This window comes from Oryx dammah, unplaced genomic scaffold (genome assembly GCF_014754425.2).
Source record: "Oryx dammah isolate SB20612 unplaced genomic scaffold, SCBI_Odam_1.1 HiC_scaffold_28, whole genome shotgun sequence".
In the NCBI taxonomy this organism is placed as follows: Eukaryota; Metazoa; Chordata; class Mammalia; order Artiodactyla; family Bovidae; genus Oryx; species Oryx dammah.
In genome coordinates this window covers 92,967,642-92,989,642 of record NW_024070212.1, presented here as the reverse complement: position 1 = coordinate 92,989,642, position 22,001 = coordinate 92,967,642, and the positions used below count along the sequence as shown (strand labels likewise).

The 22,001-nt window shown below is 38.0% G+C and overlaps 1 pseudogene; it reads left to right on the top strand.

Annotated features, from left to right (window-relative positions):
- LOC120856589 overlaps positions 1-22,001 on the top strand; it is a 51,599-nt pseudogene that overhangs the window by 162 nt on the left and 29,436 nt on the right.

Here is a 22,001-nt window from a genome sequence, read left to right as displayed (position 1 = left end):
TCCTCTATGATCCACCTCCCAGAATTCTGGAAATAAAAGCAAAAATAAACCAATGGGACCTAATTAAAATTAAAAGCTTCTGCACAACAAAGGAAAATATAAGCAAAGTGAAAAGACAGCCTTCCGAATGGGAGAAAATAATAGCAAATGAAGCAACTGACAAACAACTAATCTCAAAAATATACAAGCAACTCCTGCAGCTCAATTCCAGAAAAATAAACGACCCAATCAAAAAATGGGCCAAAGAACTAAATAGACATTTCTCCAAAGAAGACATACGGATGGCTTACAAACACATGAAAAGATGCTCAACATCACTCATTATTAGAGAAATGCAAATCAAAACCACAATGAGGTACGACTTCACACCAGTCAGAATGTCTGCGATCCAAAAATCTGCAAGCAATAAATGCTGGAGAGGGTGTGGAGAGAAGGGAACCCTCCTACACTGTTGGTGGGAATGCAAACTAGTACAGCCACTATGGAGAACAGTGTGGAGATTCCTTAAAAAATTGCAAATAGAACTACCTTATGACCCAGCAATCCCACTACTGGGCATACACTCTGAGGAAATCAGAATTGAAAGAGACACATGTACCCCAATGTTCATCGCAGCACTGTTTATAATAGCCAGGACATGGAAACAACCTAGATGTCCATCAGCAGATGAATGGATAAGAAAGCTGTGGTACATATACACAATGGAGTATTACTCAGCCGTTAAAAAGAATACATTTGAATCAGTTCTGATGAGATGGATGAAACTGGAGCCAATTATACAGAGTGAAGTAAGCCAGAAAGAAAAACACCAATACAGTATACTAACACATATATATGGAATTTAGAAAGATGGCAATGATGACCCTGTATGCAGGACAGCAAAAAAGACACAGATGTGTATAACGGACTTTTGGACTCAGTGGGAGAGGGAGAGGGTGAGATGACTTGGGAGAATGGTATTGAAACATGTATAATATCATGTAAGAATCGAATTGCCAGTCTATGTCCGATGCAGGATATGGCACGCTTGGGGCTGGCACGCTTGGGGCTGGTACGCGGGGATGACCCAGAGAGATGTTGTGGGGAGGTGGGGTGGGAGGGGGGTTCAGGTTTGGGAATGCATGTACACCCATGGTGGATTCATGTCAATGTATGGCAAAACCAATACAGAATTGTAAAGTAAAATAAAAAATAAATAAATTTAAAAAAAAAAGAAATCAGGGGAAAACAAATATTGTATAGTCTCACTTATATGTGGAATTTCAAAAAACAAAACTCAAAGAAACAGAGGGCAGATGAGTGGTTGGCAGAGGCTTGGGGTAAGGGGTGGAGATGGTCAAAAGGTACAAATTTCCATTTATAAGATAAATAAGTTCTGGGATATAATATACACCATGGTGTTTTTAGTTAGCAATACTGTATTACATATTTGAATGTTGCTAAGAGAATAAAGTTCTCATCACAAGAAAAAAATTGTAACACTTTGGTGATGAACATTAATTATACTTATAGCAACCATTTTGATATATATATATACATGAAATCATTATGTTGTATACCTTAAACTAATATTGTCAATTACATCTTAATAAAACTGGGAAATGTTTAAATAAATTAAAATATATTTTAAAAAATGTGGAGCCCTGAATTGCAGGAGCATTTATATGCAGATTTGGGGTTCCACATCCATTTTAGCAGTCACCAGTACTGAAGGTACTTTTGTGGAAGTCCAGGAATCCAGTGTAGAAGTTCCAAAATACTGCCAAAGAAAAATCTGGGAATAAATATTTTGAAAATGGTAAGATAAAGAGTTTCACTTTGCCCATGTTACCTCTCCCTCAAGGTAGCAGGGCTTGGTGTCAGGAGAACCCCACAGCCTATGATTTTGCCCACAGGAGATGAAGAGAATATGTGAGTGAGTACCTGCTTCTCCCAGCTGAGCAGGATGCTGACCAAGAGATGCTTTCCTTTCTCATCCAACTCAGTTTACTGAAGTGATCTGCAAGACTGTGTGATTGGGAGAGCACAGGGACACAACTAACAGCTTCACTCTTCTTCCTACCAGCTGATCTGTGGATTCTCTCAAAAAGGCCAATCATGAGACATTGGGAATGCCTTACCCTACCAGGATCATGAGAACTCTCAACTCTCTGTGCATCTCTGCCATATCTACAACCTCCCCAGGCTGGCTCCCAGCATGAGCTTCTATGGACAGTGAGAGCTAGCCCTTGCAGATGGCTAGTAAACAAGCACAGAAAGTTATCCCAACTCTGCAGGACTGGGAAAAGGTTCATAAATTTCAGTGATTCAGGGTAGTGCTAAGGGGAGGGAGGCGGGGGGCTCTCAGCATCCAGTCTGTCTTTGCAGGATTAAGAAAAGGCATACAATTTTTAGAATTTCCCCTTAAGAGGAAGCACAAAGTATAGATTGGGCATACCCGTAGAAAAAGTCTTTAAAAGTCTCAGAATTTCTTAGCTGTACTAACAGATGAAGGTACTCTCTCCTGAAGTCAGTCAGTAAATAATGGAAGAGATGACTTCTTCAAATGTGAAGACAGCAATGCAAGACTTTAAGAAATAATAAAATTTTTTTAAAAATCAAAGAAATATTACACCATCAAAGGAACACAATAATTTTCTAGTAACCAATCCCAAAGAAATGGAGATCAACAAATTGCCTGGCAAAGAATTCAAAATTCTTATTAGTATTACTTTTGGTCATGCATGGTATGTGGAAGCTTAATTCCCAACCAGGGATCAAACTTGTGCCCCTGCAATGGAACCACAGTCTTAACCACTGGACCACCAGGGAGGTCCTCAAAATAATCATTTTAAAGAAACAGTGAGCTGCAAGAGAAGACAGACAATGAAATCAGGAAAACAGTGCATGAAAAAGGTTCAACAAAGAAAATAAATTATTTTTTTTAATTCTGCAGCTAAAGATACAATGAATAAAATAAAAATTGTGGTAGCATGAACAATATACATAATCAAGCAGAAGAAAAAAATCTGTTAATTCAAAGAGAAGTAATTTGAAATTATCCATCATCATGGAATCCATCCATCATCACAGGAATATATAGTTTATTCCAGCTATGTAATTTTACACCTCAAGGAACTAGAGAAAAAGAACAAACTAAGGTCAAATTTAGCAGAAAAAAGAAAATAACAAGGATCAGATTAGGAAAAGGGTACAGACCAAAAAAGAAAAAGAAAAAAAATCAATGTAACTAAGAGCTGTTTTTAAGATAAAGCAAACAAAATTGACAACCTTTCAGTCTGACTAAGGAAAAAGAGATTCAAATAAATCTGAAATGAAAGAGAAGATATTACAACTGCTACTGCAGAAATACAAAGGACCATAAGAGACCATTATGAACAGTTATATGCCAATAAATTGGACAACCTAACAGAAATAGATAAATTCCCAGAAAGAAAACCTGCCAACACTGAAGAGACAAAAATTGTGAATCACTATGTTGTACATCTGAAACTAATATAATAGTATTATAAATCAACTTGTACCTCAGTAAAAAAATTTTAAATAAAATAAAATTTAATTTTTAAAAAGACTGACTCATGAAGAAATAGAAAGTATGAATAGACCTAAAACTGGTAAAAAGATAAAATTAGTAATCAAAAACCTCCCCAAAATAGAAAAGTCCAGGACCAGATGGTGTACCTGGTGAACGGTACCAACCATTTACAGAAGAATTAATGCCAGTCCTTCTCAAACTCTTCCAAAAAATTTAAGTAGATGGAACACTTCAAAGCTCCCCTTGCAAGGCCAGCATCACCCTTATACCAAAGCCAGACAAGAATACTATAAGAAAAGAAAGTTACAGACAGACCAACATCCCTCATGCACATAGATCCAAAAATCCTCGGCAAAGTATTAGCAACAAATTCAACAATACATTAAAATAATCATAAACCATAATCAAGTGGGATTTATCCTGGGGATGCAAAGATGTTTCAGTATTCACAAATCAGTAAATGTGATATATCATATTAGCAAAATGAACACTAAAAATTATATGATCACCTCAATAGATGCAGAAAAAGCATCTGATAAAATTCAACATCCTTTCATGATAAAAACTGTCATCAAAGGGAGTGAACGTACCACAACATAATAAAGGCCATATATGACAAGTACACAGCTTACATCATACTCAGTGGTGAAAAACTGAAATTTTTTACTGTTAGATCAGGAATAACACAAGGATGCCCACTCTCACCACTGTTATTTAACATAGGAGTAGAAGTCCTGGCCAGAGAAATTAGGGCAAAAAAAAAGATATCATATATAGAAAACCCTTAAAAATCAAAACAATTGTTAGAACTAACAGTTACCAAAAAAAAAAAAAAAAAACTGTTAGAATAAACAGATTCAGTAAAGTTGCAAGATACAAAATAAACATATGAAAATCACTTGCATTTTGATATGCTAACAATAAACTGTCTGAAAGAGACATTAAGAAAGCAGTCCTACTTACCGTCACATTAAAAACAATAGAATATTTAGGAATAAACATAATCAAGGAGGTGAAAGACTTGTACACTGCAAACTGTAAGCTACAGATGAAAAAAACTGAACAAGACACAAATGGATTGAAAGAATATCAAAAAAACATCCATACTCCACAAAATGATCTACAAATTCAACACAATCTTTATTAAAGTTCCAGTGGCATTTTTCACAGACACAGGGGGAAAAAAATCCAAAAATTTATATGGAGCCACAGAAGATCCTAAATAGCCAAAGCAATCTTAGAAAAACAAAGTTGGAGGTATAACACTTCCTGATGTCAAACTATACTACAAAGCTATAATAATCAAGCACTGTGGTACTGGCATAAAAACAAACACTTAGAACAATGGAATGAAACAGAGAAGCCACAAATAAATCATGCATATACAACTAATCTTTGACAAGGGCACAAAGGACACACAATGGGGAAAGGCTAGTCTCTTTAGTAGTGTTAGGAAAACTGGATATTCACATGCAAAAGAATGAAACTGGACCTCTATCTTATGTCACTCACAAAGATTAAAAACTTAATGTAAGACTGGAAAATGTGAAAACTCCTAGAAAGAAAACACAGGGGAAAAACTCCTTGGTGTTGGTCTTGGTAATGGAATTCTATATTTGACACAAAAAGGACAAGTAACAAAACTAAAAATAAACAAGTAAGACTATATCAATTTAAAAGGATTTTGCACAGCAGAGGAAACTGTTAAAAGAATGAAAAGGCAGCCTGTGGAATGGAAGGAAATTTTTGCAAACCACCTACCAAATAAAGAGAATAATTTAACATATAAGGAACTCATATATCTCAATGCAAAACACAAATACTCAAAATTTTAAAATTAGCAAAGGACCCAAATAGGCATTTTTCCAAATAAGACACAGAAAAGGCCAATGGTACATGAAAAGATGCTCAGCATCTCTAATCACCAGGAAAATGTAAGTTAAAACCACGGTGAAATATTACCTCACTCCCATCAAAATGGCTATTATCAAAGAGAGAATACATAACAAATGTTGGTGATTATACGGAGAGTAGAGAACCCTGTGCACCATTTGTGGAATGTAAATTATTTCAGCCATTATGTATGTAGTTTCCTCAAAAACTTGAAAACAGAATTTCCACATGTCCAACAAACCCAAGTCTGAATATATATCTGAAAGTGAGTATCTTGAAGAGATATCTCACCTCCATCCATGTTCCCTGCAGCATTACTTATAATAACCAAGCCATAGAAACAACCTAAGTACCCGCCTGATGGACACCTGATGAAGGAGTGGAGAAAGAAAATATGGTGTGTGTGTGTGTATACATAGGTATATATACATATACACATAATAATGGAATATTATTCAGCTACAAAAAATAAGAATATCTTGCCATTTGCCACAACATGGATGACCCTGGTGGGCATTATGCTAAGTGAAATAAGCCAAGTAGAGAAAGCCAGTTTCTATGTAGTATCACTTATACATGGAATCTAAAGAAAAAAAAATGTCAGTTATAGAAAAAGAGTAGAATTGCATTTGCCATGGATTGGGGAAATGGGGAGATGTTGGTCAAATGGTACAGACTTTCGGCTATAAGATGAGTAAGCTCTAAAGATCTAATGTACAGATAGTGACTGTAGTTAATAATACTGTATTACATGCTGAAATTTTATAAGAGAGTGAATCTTAAGATTTCTCACCATATACACTCAAAAAAGTGTCCTTTTTTGAGGACACTTTGTTAAGTGTCCACCCACCTATTAAGGTGAAGGACATGTTGATTAAATTAATTGTGGTAAATATTTCAGTGTGTTAACATATCACATCATCACGTATGCCTTGCTGCTGCTACTGCTGCTGCTAAGTTGCTTCAGTTGTGTCCGACTCTCTGCAACCCCACAGACGGCAGTCTACCAGGCTCCTCCGTCCCTGGGATTCTCCAGGCAAGAGTACTGGAGTGGGTTGCCATTTCCTTCTCCAATGCATGAAAATGAAAAGTGAAAGTGAAGTCGCTCAGTCATGTCCGACTCCAAGCGACCCCATGGACTGCAGCCCACCAGCTCCTCCATCCATGGGATTTTCCAGGCAAGAGTACTGAAGTGGCTTGCCATTGCCTTCTCCAATATATACAATTTTGTAATAAAATTATACTCAATAATTATATTTGATAATAGTGTTCAATAATTATATTATTATAATCAATTATATTTAAACGATATATAATACATGCATATGATGTATATATTATGTATAATATGTTCAATTCAATACAGCTAGAAACAAAACATTTCCCAAAGTTGTTTCATTAAATTCTGTGCCTTCAAGAAACTGTCAAATGCTCTTGAATATCATGATAATATCTTCATCAGCACCCCAAAGACTTAAAAAAATAAAAAGATAACAAACTTCTGTTCTGTGGGAAAAACAATATTATCTGGTGTGCTTGTTTTTGTATTTTAAAATAGAGAAAAGTACCATAAAATTACAATAAAAAGTCATATGTAAATTCCCAAAGTAAAAAAATATTTATGTTTTCTCAAAAAAAAAAAGTGATTTGTTAGGTGGCATCCAGATGAGTCTGTAGTCTAGGCCTAATAAGTAAAGCTCCACTCCTAAGGCATTCCTATTCTGAGAACTCCATGTGATGCCTCATATAATATGATGTCTCCCCACTCCAGCTTTGCACACAAAAATATTCCCAGCCCTAGGCAAATGTGGAAATTGTTTGGCCTACTGCTTTCTAAGAGACCTTCCTCAGCCTCAGACAGTTTTCCTCGTTTGCTTTCATGACTTACTGCTCACCCAAGCACACAGAGGTCACCCTCAGTAGATCTCTCAAGTTCTTTCTTTGTGCATTCTGCCTGTCTAATTACAGCTGCCTTCGCCTCCAAAAACTCCAGTATCTATTTCCTCAGCTCTAGACCACCAGAATCTGAATTTCCCTTCTCTGCGCTGCACTGTAGAAACTTCCTCCAGGGTGTAAGTTGAGGAAATCAAAGGATTGGCTTCTTTTATTTCCCAATTCTCAGCGTTTTCACAGTCCTTCAAGGCCTATTCAACATCTAAAACATGTTTCACTTAGTTTGTCTGGTTTTCTATTTATGTGGAAAGATAAACCTAGTCCCTATTACTACCTCATAGCTAGAAGTGTGCTGCTGCTGCTGCTGCTGCTAAGTCACTTCAGTCGTGTCCGACTCTGTGTGACCCCATAGACGGCAGCCCACCAGGCTCCCCTATCCCTGGGATTCTCCAGGCAAGAACACTGGAGTGGGTTGCCGTTTCCTTCTCCAATGCAGGAAAGTGAAACGTGAAAGAAGTTGCTCTGTCGTGTCCGACTCTTCGCGACCCCATGGACTACAGCCTACCAGGCTCCTCCGTCCATGGGATTTTCCAGGCAAGAGGACTGGAGTGGGGTGCCATTGCCTTCTCTGAGCTAGAAGTATAAGTCCCACCTAACTCTGGATTTGCATTTCTCAAATCTATCTGCTTCCTTATAAAGTCAGAGTGATATTTTATAAATGCAAATCTAATGTCATCTCTCCTCACGTAAAGCCCCTCAATTGCTTCCACCTGACACTAATCCCGTCCTTAAACTCCAGGTTCCCGTCATCCCTAAGCAGTCCTGGAATGCATCAGGCTGTCTCATGCACCTATTCTTATTTTACTCCCCACTCCTTTAGCCTTTAAAAGATAGCTCTCTGTGGTCAGAGAGTAAAACTTCCAGTTACAAGAAGAATAAGTTTGGGATATCTATTGTACAGCATGGTGATTATAGTGAATAATATTGTATTATATACTTGAAGTTGCTAAGAGAGATCTTCACCATTCTTACCATAAAAAAGAAATATTAGTATGTGAGATGATACAGGTATTAGCTAATGCCATGGTAGTATTCTTTTTGCGATATAGAAGTGTATCACATCAGCATGTTTACACCTTGATATTACACAATGTAATATATCAATTATATCTCAATGGGGAAAAACAAGGACAGCTCTCTGAATCCTTTATGAGGACTTTTTAAACCACTCCTTGCATCTCAGTTCAGCTCAGCCACTCAGTCGTGTCCAACTCTTTGTGACCCCATGGACTGCCACACACCAGGCTTCCCTGTCCATCACTATTTCCCAGAATTTGCTCAAATTTATGTCTGTTGAGTAGGTGATACCATCCAGCCTCTCATCCTGTCATCCCCTTCTCCTCCTGCCTTCAATCTTTCCCAGCATCAGGGTCTTTTCCAACGAGTCAGTTCTTCACATCAGGTGGCCAAAGTATTGGGAGTTTCAGCTTCAGCATCCATCCTTCCAATGAATATTCAGGACTGATTTCCTTTGAGATTGACTGGTTTGATCTCCTTGCAGTCCAAGGGACTCTCAGGAGATCTGGCACAGTCAATTCCTTCTTCATTTGTACTGACATTTTATCTAGTACTAAATTCAATTGTTGTTATTATTACTATCTGTTACTACTACCATCTGTTCATCACACACACATATATTAAAATTAATTGTGGGCAGGTGCTATAGAGAGGTGGAGGAGGAAATGGCAACCTACTCCAGTATTCTTGCCTGTAGACTCCCCGTGGACAGAGGAGCCTGGCAGGTCGCAGAGTCAGATATGACTGAAGTGACTTAGCACACTGCTGCTGCTGCTGCTGCTAAGTCGCTTCAGTTATGTCCGACTCTGTGCAACCCCATAGACGGCGGGGAGCCCACCAGGCTCCGCCATCCTTGGGATTCTCCAGGCAAGAACGCTAGAGTGGTTTGCCATTTCCTTCTCCAATGCATGAAAGTGAAAAGTGGAAGTGAAGTCGCTCAGTGTGTCCGACTCTTAGCGACCCCATGGACTGCAGCTTACCAGGCTCCTCCATCCATGGGATTTTCCAGGCAAGAGTACTGGAGTGGGTTGCCATTGCCTTCTCTGGACTTAGCACACTACAGAGAGGAATAGAGGAGTGAGACCCTGGCACCCGATATTCCTGGCCCTGTCTTCTACCTGTTGGGCTGAACTGGCCACCCCCAGGGGCTCTGCAGTGCCACCAGACCCTGGATATCTGTGGGGTACACATATCCCCAGAATTTGACCTAGGATGAGCAGAAGCTCAGTGTGGCCAGGCTGGACTCTACACATCTCCGTGGTCCCGGCCCACTGACCTAACTGCTCTGGCCAGAAATACCAGTTGTTGATGGTAGTCGGTGGGGGTGACTTGGGCAAGTTGGCGCTCACCATCCAGTACTATTTTGTAATGGATTGTGAACCAACCATCTGCTTTGTGTATATGTGGTAAATGACAGAGCAGCCCAGCTAGATATTCAGGTTACAGTGGGAGAAGAAGTCCTGAGCTATAACGGTTCCTGAGAACTGGTGAGGGTTTCCTATTGCTCTTTTCAGTCATGGATAGAGGCAGTTTTGAAAGTATCTGTCAGTTTAAGGAACAGACTCTCAGAGTAAAGAATCATGATGAGTTCCAATGATTTTAATTGGCAATAAATCAGACTTGGATCATCAAACTCAGGTAACATAGGAAGAACACCAGTGGGCTCACAACTTACAGTAACACACCATGGAGGTGTCAGCAAAGACTAGGCTGAATGCAGACAGATTAAAGGAAACACTAATGATGCTTCAAAAATCATCTGATAGGGACTTCCCTGGTGTGGGCTTCCCTGATGGCTCAGATGGTAAAGGCTCCACCTACAATGTGGGAGACCTGGGTTCGATCCCTGGATTGGGAAGATCCCCTGGAGAAGGGAATGGCTACCCACTCCAGGATTCTTGCCTGGAGATGGACATAGGAGCCTGACAGGCTACAGTTCCATGGGGGTTGCAAAGAGCCAGACATGACTGAGTGTCTCACTTCACTTCACTTCCCTGGTGGTCCAGTGGTTAAGAATCTGCCTTCCAATGCAGGGGATGCAGGTTTGATCCCTGGTGAGGGAACTAAGATCCCACATTCTGCAGGGCAGCTAAGCCCACGCCACAACAAGAAAGGGCACAAGTCACAACGAAAGAGCCCATGTTCCACAACAAAGACCCAATGCAGCCAAATAAATAAATAAAATTTTAAATTATCTGATTCCATATAAAAAATACACTCAAACTGAAATGAATTTAAGACCACTGTACCTGATTTGAGATACTAAGTGGTATTGTATGTTGTCACTTTATTGAATGTGTACAACAGTCCCATGACATTTGTAGTGTATGCTTGTATGGCTCCAGGTTCTAGAACTAAAATCGATCTGTTACCACATATAAAAAAATTATTTGTATATCTGTCCCCACTGCTAAATTATGAGCTTCTTAAAAGTAGGGCTTGTCTCTTTTTAGTGTTTCTATCCCCAGGAATTAGCACAATGTGTAGCACATAGTAGACATATAATAACCATTTGAGAATTCAGAATCAGTCCAATTAGCTTCTACCTCCAAAATATATCACAAGTATATTCTTGTCTGTATCATCTGCTGCTACTCTAAATCATTATTTTACCTTGCCTATGTTACTACAAGTCATAACTATCTCCCTGCTCTTTTTTCTTGGCCTTGAACAATTCATTCTCTACACAACATCCAGAGTACTATTTGGAAAAATAAATCAGATTATCATGATCCCCTTCTCAAAAACTTTTAGTGTCTTTCTGTTGTGCTGAAATTAATTCCTAACTCCTTACTATGTCCTGTACAGCTTTTTATTCAAACCACCTTTCAGTAGCTCAGTGTGTTCCAACCACTTGAGTCATTCTGCTTCTCAAACATATCACACATTTCTGCTTTGAGTCTTTCTGTTGTTCCCTCTGCTTTTAATGATCTGCTTCCAGAGTTTCACATGGCTGGCTTCTAAATATTATTCTGATTTCATCTCAAACATCACTTCCCTAGACAGACCTTAGCTGATCTTCATGCAGAAAAAGACCACAGAATGAAAAAAAACCATGTAATGTGGTATTAGTTTAGAGTTACAGGTATCCATATATATGTATATATATTGTGTGTTTGTATATTTATTTATTTCCACTGATCCCTCTAATCCTGTTATTAGTATCAGCATATTCATACTATATATGTTCATCCTATATATGTTAATACTGACATCTCATTCCAGTGGCAGTGAGCACAGTTAATGCTCAGATCTTGGTTTCTAAAAACTATTCCCCACTCAAGGGAAACAGTGTTCCTTGAAGAAATGGCAAATTCTATCTATTTATGCTTTATTGACTATGCCGAAGCCTTTAACTGTGTGGATCACAATAAACTGTGGAAAATTCTGAAAGAGATGGGAATCCCAGACCACCTGACCTGCCTCTTGAGAAACCTGTATGCAGGTAAGGAAGCAACAGTTAGAACTAGACATGGAACAACAGATTGGTTCCAAATAGGAAAAGGAGTACGTCAAGGCTGTATATTGTCACCCTGCTTATTTAACTTCTATGCAGAGTACATCAAGAGAAACACTGGGCTGGATGAAGCACAAGCTGGAATCAAGATTGCCAGGAGAAATATCAATAACCTCAGATATGCAGATGACACCATCCTTATGGCAGAAAGTGAAGAACTAAAGAGCCTCTTGATGAAAGTGAAAGAGGAGAGGGAAAAAGTTGGCTTAAAGCTCAACATTCAGAAAACTAATATGGCATCCAGTCCCATCAGTTCATGGGAAATAGATGGGGAAACAGTGGAAACAGTGGCTGACTTTATTTTGGGGGCTCCAAAATCACTGCAGATGGTGATTGCAGCTATGAAATTAACAGATGCTTACTCCTTGGAAGGAAAGTTATGAACAACTTAAACAGCATATTAAAAAGCAGAGACATTACTTTGTCAACAAAGGTCCGTCTAGTTAAGGCTACTGTTTATCCAGTAGTCATGTATGGATGTGAGAGTTGGACTACAAAGAAAGCTGAGCACCAATGAATTGACGCTTTTGAACTGTGGTGTTGGAGAAGACTCTTGAGAGTCCCTTGGACTGCAAGGAGATCCAACCAGTCCATCCTAAAGAAGATCAGTCCTGGGTGTTCATTGGTAGGACTGATTTTGAAGCTGAAGCTCAAATACTTCGGCCACCTGATGCGAAGAGCTGACTCATTTGAAAAGACCCTGATGCTGGGAAAAATTGAGGGCAGGAGGAGAAGGGGACCACAGAGGATGACATGGATGGATGGCCTCACCGACTCAATGGACATGGATTTGGGTGGACTCTTGCCTGGAAAATCCCATGGATGGAGGAGCCTGGTAGGTTGCAGTCCATGGGGTCGCGAAGAGTCGGACACGACTGAGAGACTTCACTTTCACTTTTCACTTTCATGCATTGGAGAAGGAAATGGCAACCCACTCCAGTATTCTTGCCTGGAGAATCCTAGGGACGGAGGAGCCTGGCACGCTGTCGTCTATGGGGTCGCACAAGAGTTGGACATGACTGAAGCGACTTAGCAGCAGCAGTAGCAGCAGCCAGGAGTTGGTGATGGAGAGGGAGGCCTGGCGTGCTGCGGTTCATAGGGTCTCAAAGAGTCAGACACGACTGAGCGACTGAACTGAACTGAACTGAACTGAACTGAACTGAGGGCAAGAAAAGTACAAAATGAACCTCGAACATTTTCTTGTCCTTAAAGTAAGGAAGTGCTCATAAATTGATAGGACCAGGCCAAAAGGACATCTGAGCCAGCTTGAAGGGGCTCCCACTTGTCAAATGTGGGAAATTTTGAAATAAAAATGAATAGTAATAGGCTATAATGTATTGAATAAAAAAGAATCCATGAGTCCATATTGATAACTTTTTTAAAAATTTAAAGGAGATAATGACAGAAAGCAAGTAGTAAATGCAGAAAGAATGATAAAATTAGGACATCACCATTTTGCAACCTCTTTAGCAATAACTAACAATTGTACAAGTCAATGTACACTAAAATATTAGGTTTAAGATTGTTGAGAATATGATATTCACAGTCTCAAAGAATCATCCACTCATTATGTATAAAAGGGGAAAGTACTTTTGCAATGAAAAAAATCTAAAAATGACGAAAGTGATCAAAATTTTGTCACCCGAAATGGGACCAGTTAACATTGTTTGCCTCCTGATAGGTTTGTGCAGAGAAGAACACAGCAATTCCTATGTAGTATTCCTGAGGTTCTGCCCCCAAATTAATCTGTATGTAATCATGGAAGTGAAAGTTGCTCAGTCGTGTCTGACTCTTTGGGACCCCACGGACTAAATAGTCCATGAAATTCTCAAGGCCAGAATTCTGGAGTGGGTAGCTATTCTCTCCTACAGGGAATTTTCCCAAGCCAGGGATCAAACCCAGGTCTCCCACATTGCAGGCATTAGAAACCAATAACATAAATGTAAATTAAAGGATAGTCTGTAATACAACTGACCTGGATTCTTCAAGAATGCCAGGGTCATTTAGGTCTGATTCACGTTGTTGTATGGAAGAAACCAACACAATATGGTAAAGCAACTATCATCCAATTTAACAAAAAAAAGAATGCCAATGTCTTGAAAGACTAATGAAAGGTAGGGAATTGTTCTTTTTTTTTTTTTTTAATTCTTTATAAGTGAGACTAGGAGCTTTGCTTCCCTGGTGGCCCAGTAGTTAAAACTCCATGCCCCCAAATGCAGGGGGCGTGGCTTCAATCCCTGGTCAAGGAACTGAGATCCCACATGTCATGTAGTGTGGCCAAAATAATAACAATAAGTAAGACTAAAGAAACATGTCAACTAACATGTGATACTTGTTTGGATCCTGGATCTCTGCCCCCCCACACACACACATACATAAACACATACACAGCACTATGAAGAATATTATCAGGACAGTTGGAGAAATTTGAATATAAACTGTAAGATAATGATATTGTATCAATGTTCAATTTCATGTGTGATAATTATATTGTGAGAATGTCCTGATGCTTCAAAGTCACATGTTGAAGTGTTTAGGAATGCTGTATTTCCCACATGTATAACATAATTCCACCTGCAACATAGGAGGCCTGGGTTCTATCTCTGGGTCGGGAAGATCCCCAGGAGGAGGGAATGGCTACCCACGCTAGTATTCTTGCCTGGAGAATTGCTTGGACAGAGGAGCCTGGCAGGCTACAGTTACTGGATTGCAAAGAGTCAGACACAACTGAGAGACTCTCACTTTCATAATTGTTTAATTTAGTATTTTGAACTAGAAGCCCCAGTCGGTAACTGATAATAAAAGGATTTATTGTTTTTCAGTTGCTAAGCCATGTCCAGATGCCCAATAAAAGGATAAAGTAATAGTTTCAATAAGATTGGTTTAGAAGTGATATGCAAGATAAACTGCAGGGAAATTATTTAAGAACTTGCTCTGTTATACTAGAAGCAATCTGAGCTGAATCTTGATCTATTACCAATGTTTTACTTGGCAGAGAAGTAGGAGAAGAGCAACACAGGCAGAAGAGTCAACATTACACAGCAAGGGGAGCAGGGTGTTTGGTTGAAGAGGAAATTGTAGTCTAATGCAGCATGAGCCAAAGTGTGGTAAGGGACACAATGACGGGAGATAAGACTAGAAAAATAAATTGCAGCCACATTGTGGAGAGCTTTGAATGCTCAGCTAATGTTCTAAAGGCAATAGGTGACATAAAATATTTTTAAGAAGAGAAAGATGTTTTGGAGTGAAAATTATAAAAGAGTATTGAAATGCTCAATCGGTTCAGTTCAGTTCAGTTCAGTCGCTCAGTCATGTCCGACTCTTTGCGACCCCATGAATCGCAGCACGCCAGGCCTCCCTGTCCATCACCAACTCCCGGAGTTCACTCAGACTCGCGTCCATCGAGTCAGTGATGCCATCCAGCCATCTCATCCTCTGTCATCCCCTTCTTCTCCTGCCCCCAATCCCTTCCAGCATCAAAGTCTTTTCCAATGAGTCAACAAAATTCAAGATAGAGAAAGTTTTCATTTTTCTAAATTTGGATTTTCATAAATGACAGTGTATGCTTTAACAAAACAAAGTTACAAAGAAAATTCCAGGAAACTAATATTCTTGAAGAGATCGAAACTTGCCAGCTGGTTTGTGTCTCATCAGATAGGTATATCAAATATAAATATTTTGTACCTTTACTTGAATCTGCTAAGGATGTGTTTTTGAGTGTTAAGTTTGATTATCTTTGTAACTCTTGCATTTTTAGACTTATGTTTCATTTGCAGTGTTTCTGAGTTCAGAGGGATAATAATTATTGTTTTAGATTCTTGTTTTTTAGCTCTTCCATTCAAAACCACAAAAGAGTCTTTGTTCCAGTTTTGGCAACATTATTTTTATTAAAAATTTTCCAACATGCTTTTCTCTTTGCTGGTGTTATTCTTACACACATACCTACAAAGTCTAAATCAACAAAAATACAATGAAAGTGGCATTTTAATTGACTAAATCAGACAAGATATTTTGAATTATAATAAAACATTTTTTTTCATAGAAATCAAATAGTAGCATATGTAGTTGCATAGAAAATAAGTTGGATTCTTTCCTGGATAATGAAAAGAAGAACTAATAAAATCAGGCATAGGAAGAATAATAAGTTGGAATCTTCACTAATTTGCAGTCTTCGAAGTACTTAAATTATTTAGTTTCCAAGTTCTCTTGGAATTATACTCTTCATGTTTGATATGTGTCTTTAATGTTGATGTTCTACAGCGTTACATATGAGTGATGTAGACAGTACATGACTTAGCATTTTAAAGGGTAATTTTGAGTATGTTCAGTTTTTGGTTTAAGCCTAATTTTAAATACAATTATTCTGTCTCCCCATCTATTATTAAGATAGGATTTCAGTGTTTCCTTCTTTCTTCCTAAAAGAGTTTCATTTAATTAGTTGATTTTTTTGTGTGTAAAACATTTACTTCCTGAGGAATTTCTTTTCTAAAGAGAAATGCCAATTTTTGTTTATTAAAGTAATAGCAATACTGTTTAAAATGTTTACCTATTGGAACTAGAAATGTACTATTACTTTTCAGATGCTCATTGGGTTAAAACTCTTGGCATTACTTTTGTGGGATGTAGATGCTATCTTCACTCAGGTAAATATGAATAATGATGAATAAAGAATATTTGTTAAAATAATACTCATCTTAAATATTACAAATAAAAATGCCTTTAAAAAATCAAAACACTTCCAGATGAGAGTATGAGACATGATAGCAATACCTGAAACACTTAGAAGTAATATTTATAATGATTGCGCACAAACAGATTAACTTCTGCAAAAGAAAGCACCATTGTTGTTGTTATTGTAGTTGTCATCAAGGGGAAAAAGTACAACCCAACATTTTGTATTCACCATGATTATTGTTATACAAAATCATAGCATATAAAGACTTGAAAAGATGGGAAGAAAAGGAAAATACTTGCTGAGTTAAGATTTAGAGATTATTTTTATTTCTAAAAAAAAACTGCAAGTTTAATTAGAAATAAGCATATTAACAGTCTACAAAGCCAATTAAAGGTCAGTCTTTATTTTACCATGTTTAAGAGAGAAAATGTTTTAAAACTTTTAACAATATTGAAAATAACAGAAAGTAAACTCTTAAAAATATTCTTTTAAAAAACACTTCAATCAAACTATTCCTTTAATCAAAGAAACTGTCGATCTTCCTCAGGGGTGGGAAGAAAACAAAGGATTGAGATGAAAGCACCCTTTGATTTGTCCAAAAAGGATTTAGGCGTTTAAAAATTCCATATGCTTTTATAACCTTCTGATTTATTTAGTCTTATGTTTCTTGGCATAGTTCAAACTTCCATAGCTGGTCTTCATAAGAGGTGTGTGTCTACATTGATAGAAGAAAGGAACATGTGGTAAAGAACTGCCACATTAATTTTCCATTTTGAATACTTTTTAAGAGGGCTGATAATGCTTTTTTTTCTTCATTCAAGAACTTTTGAGATAAATTTTGCAATTTTTCAAAAGATTAAAATAGTGTCTTGGATGCAAAGTTTGAATTATGTAATCAATAGTATCAAGTTTTCAGAACCTTAGGCAAGAACCTGCTTCTGGGGCCCAGCTGTGACAGGAACAACAGTGACGACCTCAAACACGGAGAGGAGTCAGCTACCTTTGAATCTCCTAAGATCTTTATTGACCCAGGAAGTCAATCGCTGTCCTCAGTCACAAAGACTGAAGGAGATACCCTTTTCATTTTGACATTCTCCTTTGCCTCAGGTGAGATCTTTCAGGATTGCCCTGTATTTGGGGAGGTGGAGAGGCCAGACATTTGGCAGGAAGTTGTGAGACTGCAGAGACATGTATTATATTGTTTTAGTTTCTTCTGGTATGATGCTAAAGTGAGGACCTTTCTGGAGATGGAGACAGTAAATCCCCCTTCTCCAAGGAGGAGAAATGCAGGTATAGTAAATATATTTCCACATGACTGCTGAGCCCTTTGTCTCTTTGAAATCTGCCAGTTTCAGCCCTTGCTCTAGGGATTTGCTGGCCATGGCTGCATTAGGTGACCCTTCCTTAGCATCCTTTTGACTACTGCAGAACAGATCAGAGTTCACACCTGGTCCAACTTGAGTCAAATTCTTTTTCTCTTAGAAATTTCAAATTGGTATTCAAAGTTGATAGAATTCAACTGGGAAAACCAGAGGTTGTCTGAATGTACTTCCAAATTGGAGTGTTGCTGCACTTTTTCAGGATGTCAGTGTGAGGGTGAGAGCAGGTCAGGGCAATTTAAGGGCAAGCATTCTGAATTTGAATTCCACCTCTGCCACATACTCAATGTGTAACACTGAGAACATTAATCCCCTCCAAGATTGAACTTTCAAGTGAAAAAAGATGCAGTTAAAAGTGCTAACCTTGAAGCACTGGCTTCCGTTGCAGCTCAGCTGGTAAAGAATCTGCCTGCAATGCGGGAGACCTGGGTTTGATCCCTGGGTTGGGAAAATACCCTGGAGAAGGGAAAGGCTACCCACTCTCCAGTATTCTGGCCGGGAGAATTCTATGGACTCTGTAGTCCATGGGGTCGCAAAGAGTTGGACACGACTGAGCGACTTTCACTTTTCACTTTGCAGCACTGATGTGAAGCTCAAATGAGATAAATGATGTGAAATCAATGTGATCATGAGCAATGTTTTTGTGATGAAATTGAGTAAAGTAGAAAATATCACACTATATAACACGTAGCTGTGAAACTCTGTCATATATATATATATATATTCACATATGTATGTGAAACTCTGTCATACACACACACACACACACACACACAAATGTGTGTGTGAATTGGATCAAGCTATAAAGTATATTAAATCGTTTTACTAAAGATTGTAGTATTTTTTTTCTTACATTTGAATGGTGCTGCTTAACATATATGGTCCAGAGACATCTACATTAGAATCATTTGGATACCTGTTAAAAATGCAGATTCTTGAACTCCACTGCCAAGAATCAGAATTTCTGAGGGTATAGTTCAGGAATCTACATTTCAGCTATTTCTCCAGATAAGTCTCATACACACTGAAACTTGAGAATCAGTGCTTTAAACTTCCAGAAAGTATTCAAATGTTAGTTGTTATTATTATATAATTAAGTTCATTCCTGCCTTCAAACACAACTGTACTCCACGACAGGCATAGAGGAGGAGGCAGTTAATCTGTTTTGAGTAGTGTAACATCTATCAGCATAGTGCTCTGGCATTTTGGTTGATCTGATATGTTTTGCTGCATTTGACTTCTTGTTTACCAGACAACTAACTCTAAGGCTAGAACTCCCAACCTCTATACTGTACCTCAGTAATGTCACAGATGTTCCCAAGCTATTGATTCCCCCAGTTCTCAGAAACTTGAATTATGAGAAGGCTTCTATATTTACTCCAGTGTGTCATTTTTGGAAGCACTAACAAAGGCACAGATGGTAAATATACATACATATATATATATATATATATATATAAAATTTATGGTCAAATGTAGACTAGAATTCAGGTACACTAGAGCTACTACTCAAAATATTGTTCACAAGCCAGAAGCACTTACATTATCTGGAAGTTTGTTAGAAATGCAAAATCTACCTAGAGGGGTGAAATGGGGTGAGAGGTGGGAGGGAGGTTCAAGAAGGAGGGGACATGTGTATATCTATGGCTGATTCATGATTCAGAACCCAACACAATATTGTAAAGGAATTATTCTCCAATTAAAAATAAATAACATTTTAAAATGCAGAATCACAGGCCCATCCTAGACCTACAGTAAAGTTTGAGAAGCACTGTACAAGAAGAAACATATAATCTGTTACCTAATTTTCAGCAACAACTTCATGCAAAGGTAACAATTTTCTGAAAAATAATTATTTAAAGTATACCCACTACCCTATCAACAAAAATGCCAGTATTTTGTAGGTAGTGTTTGCTGGCTATAAAATCATATGATCATTGTAGAGATGTTTGAAAGTTTAAAAAGTAGGAAAACTTATCCACAATGAAATGTATATTCATGGAACTTCGCTGGTGGTCCAGTGTCTGGGAGACATCTTCATGAAAAGATTACTGCAATATGGTGTGATAAGTAACAGAAGAACATTCACACTGTGAATGAGGCAAGACTTCTGGGATCCTGGAACCTATTGGGTAAGAAGGGAGTTAACAAGATAAAATCCAAAGTAAGAATAAGGCAGTTTAGAAAACATTCTAGTCTGAAGGATCACTACAATAAAAGACACAATAGTGAAAGATAATACTAAAAATTTACTGAGAATTTACTGAGCCAGGCACTGTGCTATTTATCATCTTCTTTCATCTTCACAACCCCATAAGGTTGGATTTGTCATAGGAATGATAAAGATGCCATTGGAGGGTTTTAAGCAGGAGAGTAATGTAATTGTGTACTTTAAAGGTAAAGAATCACTCTAGGGGATTCCCTGACAGTCCAGTGGTTAGGACCACGTTTCCATTGCCGAGGGCAAGGGTGCAATCCCTGGTCGGAAAACTAAAATTCTGCATGCTGTACGCCCCCCCAAAAAAATTAAAAATAAATAAATGAAAGAGTCATTAAAACTAAAAAACAACAACAAAGGATCATTCTGGCAGTATAGAAAGTGCTTTTTTTAAAAGCCACTACATGTAGGCTCTCTTGAAATACGTGTAATTACCAGCATTCCCCAAACCTAATTTCATAAGTGAGATCCCAGATTCCCGTTACCACTTAAAACCAAACTGTCCAATACCTTAACTCTTTTATTCTATTTCTTCTTTTTCTCTCTATTCTGTTGATTTTCTAGCAACACACAACACTCTGTAAGGAAATTGTTATTAGGTTTTGTAACATGGGCTCCCTCTGTTGACGTGTAGCAATAAAACAGCAACCATTCGACATCCAGCAGAAACAATTGCTTTGGATCTGTACAGTAATTCTTCTTTTTTTTGCTTTTAGGAAAATTAGAGGTCTTTAAATTATGTAACTTATAAAGCAATCAAGTGTATTTATGACCCAGTTATTGAGTCATTTACATTTTAACTAAAGAAATATTTTCATACTCCCAGTCACCATTTTCACTGGCCTTGTTCCATTGCTTCATCAAAAAGCCATTTACGCTTATTAAGCTGAACAGCTACTTGAATTTCATAATAGAATTATTCAGACTTCAATTTCCTATTATGCCCATAGTCACACAAATGAACTTTATTATTGCCACTTATCAGTAATAATCACTCATTAGGAGTATCATTTCTACACAACCTCCAGATCGCCTAAGTCCATAACAGGTTGGCTCCCAACAGCTCCAAATGAATACCTGGCAAAGACTGCAGTAAGAGATTCACTATGTGGGCTTCCCCTGTTGGACTGTAGACAGTCATGCACTCATTTAACAAATACCTACTGGCACTTGCTCCAAGCCAGCTCTGTGCTTCAGAGACCTATTGTAACATCGACCCTGAACCCAAGATTCCCTTGGTCTAGTGAAGGAGACATTTGACATCTGAAGCAGCCTCTACCTTGTAGTAGAATTTACGTGTAATTCCAGTGGTACTACATGCCATAAAAGCAGAAGGAGTTATTAATTATGATTGAGAAAATTCAGAAGGATGCCTTGGAGAGGATGCCATTTGGTCTGAAAAGGACATAAGCACCATGATGGCAGGATTATTTTCCTGTTTTGTTCAGTGTTTTATCTGAAGTTCCTACAAATACGACTGGCACATAATAAGTGCTTAATAAATAGCTATTGAATGAATGGGTTGATCTTGAAATCAATAAGAATTTTAATGACAAAAAAGCAAAGAAAAAGAATTTCCTTTTTGAAGAGGCTTCAAAGCCATGATTATTACCTTTCGTTTACTCTTGACTTTCCATTACTTTTAGGATAAAATACTGTCCCCTGTCCTCCTCTCCAGAGTTATATCCACATATCCCATTTCAAGCCATTAGTGTTTGCATATGTCTGGTGAGGAACTGGACAGTCTACATTTTATCTATCTGTCCAAGAAATAAAAAATACAAAATATTTTAACTTGGTATGAATAATTCATG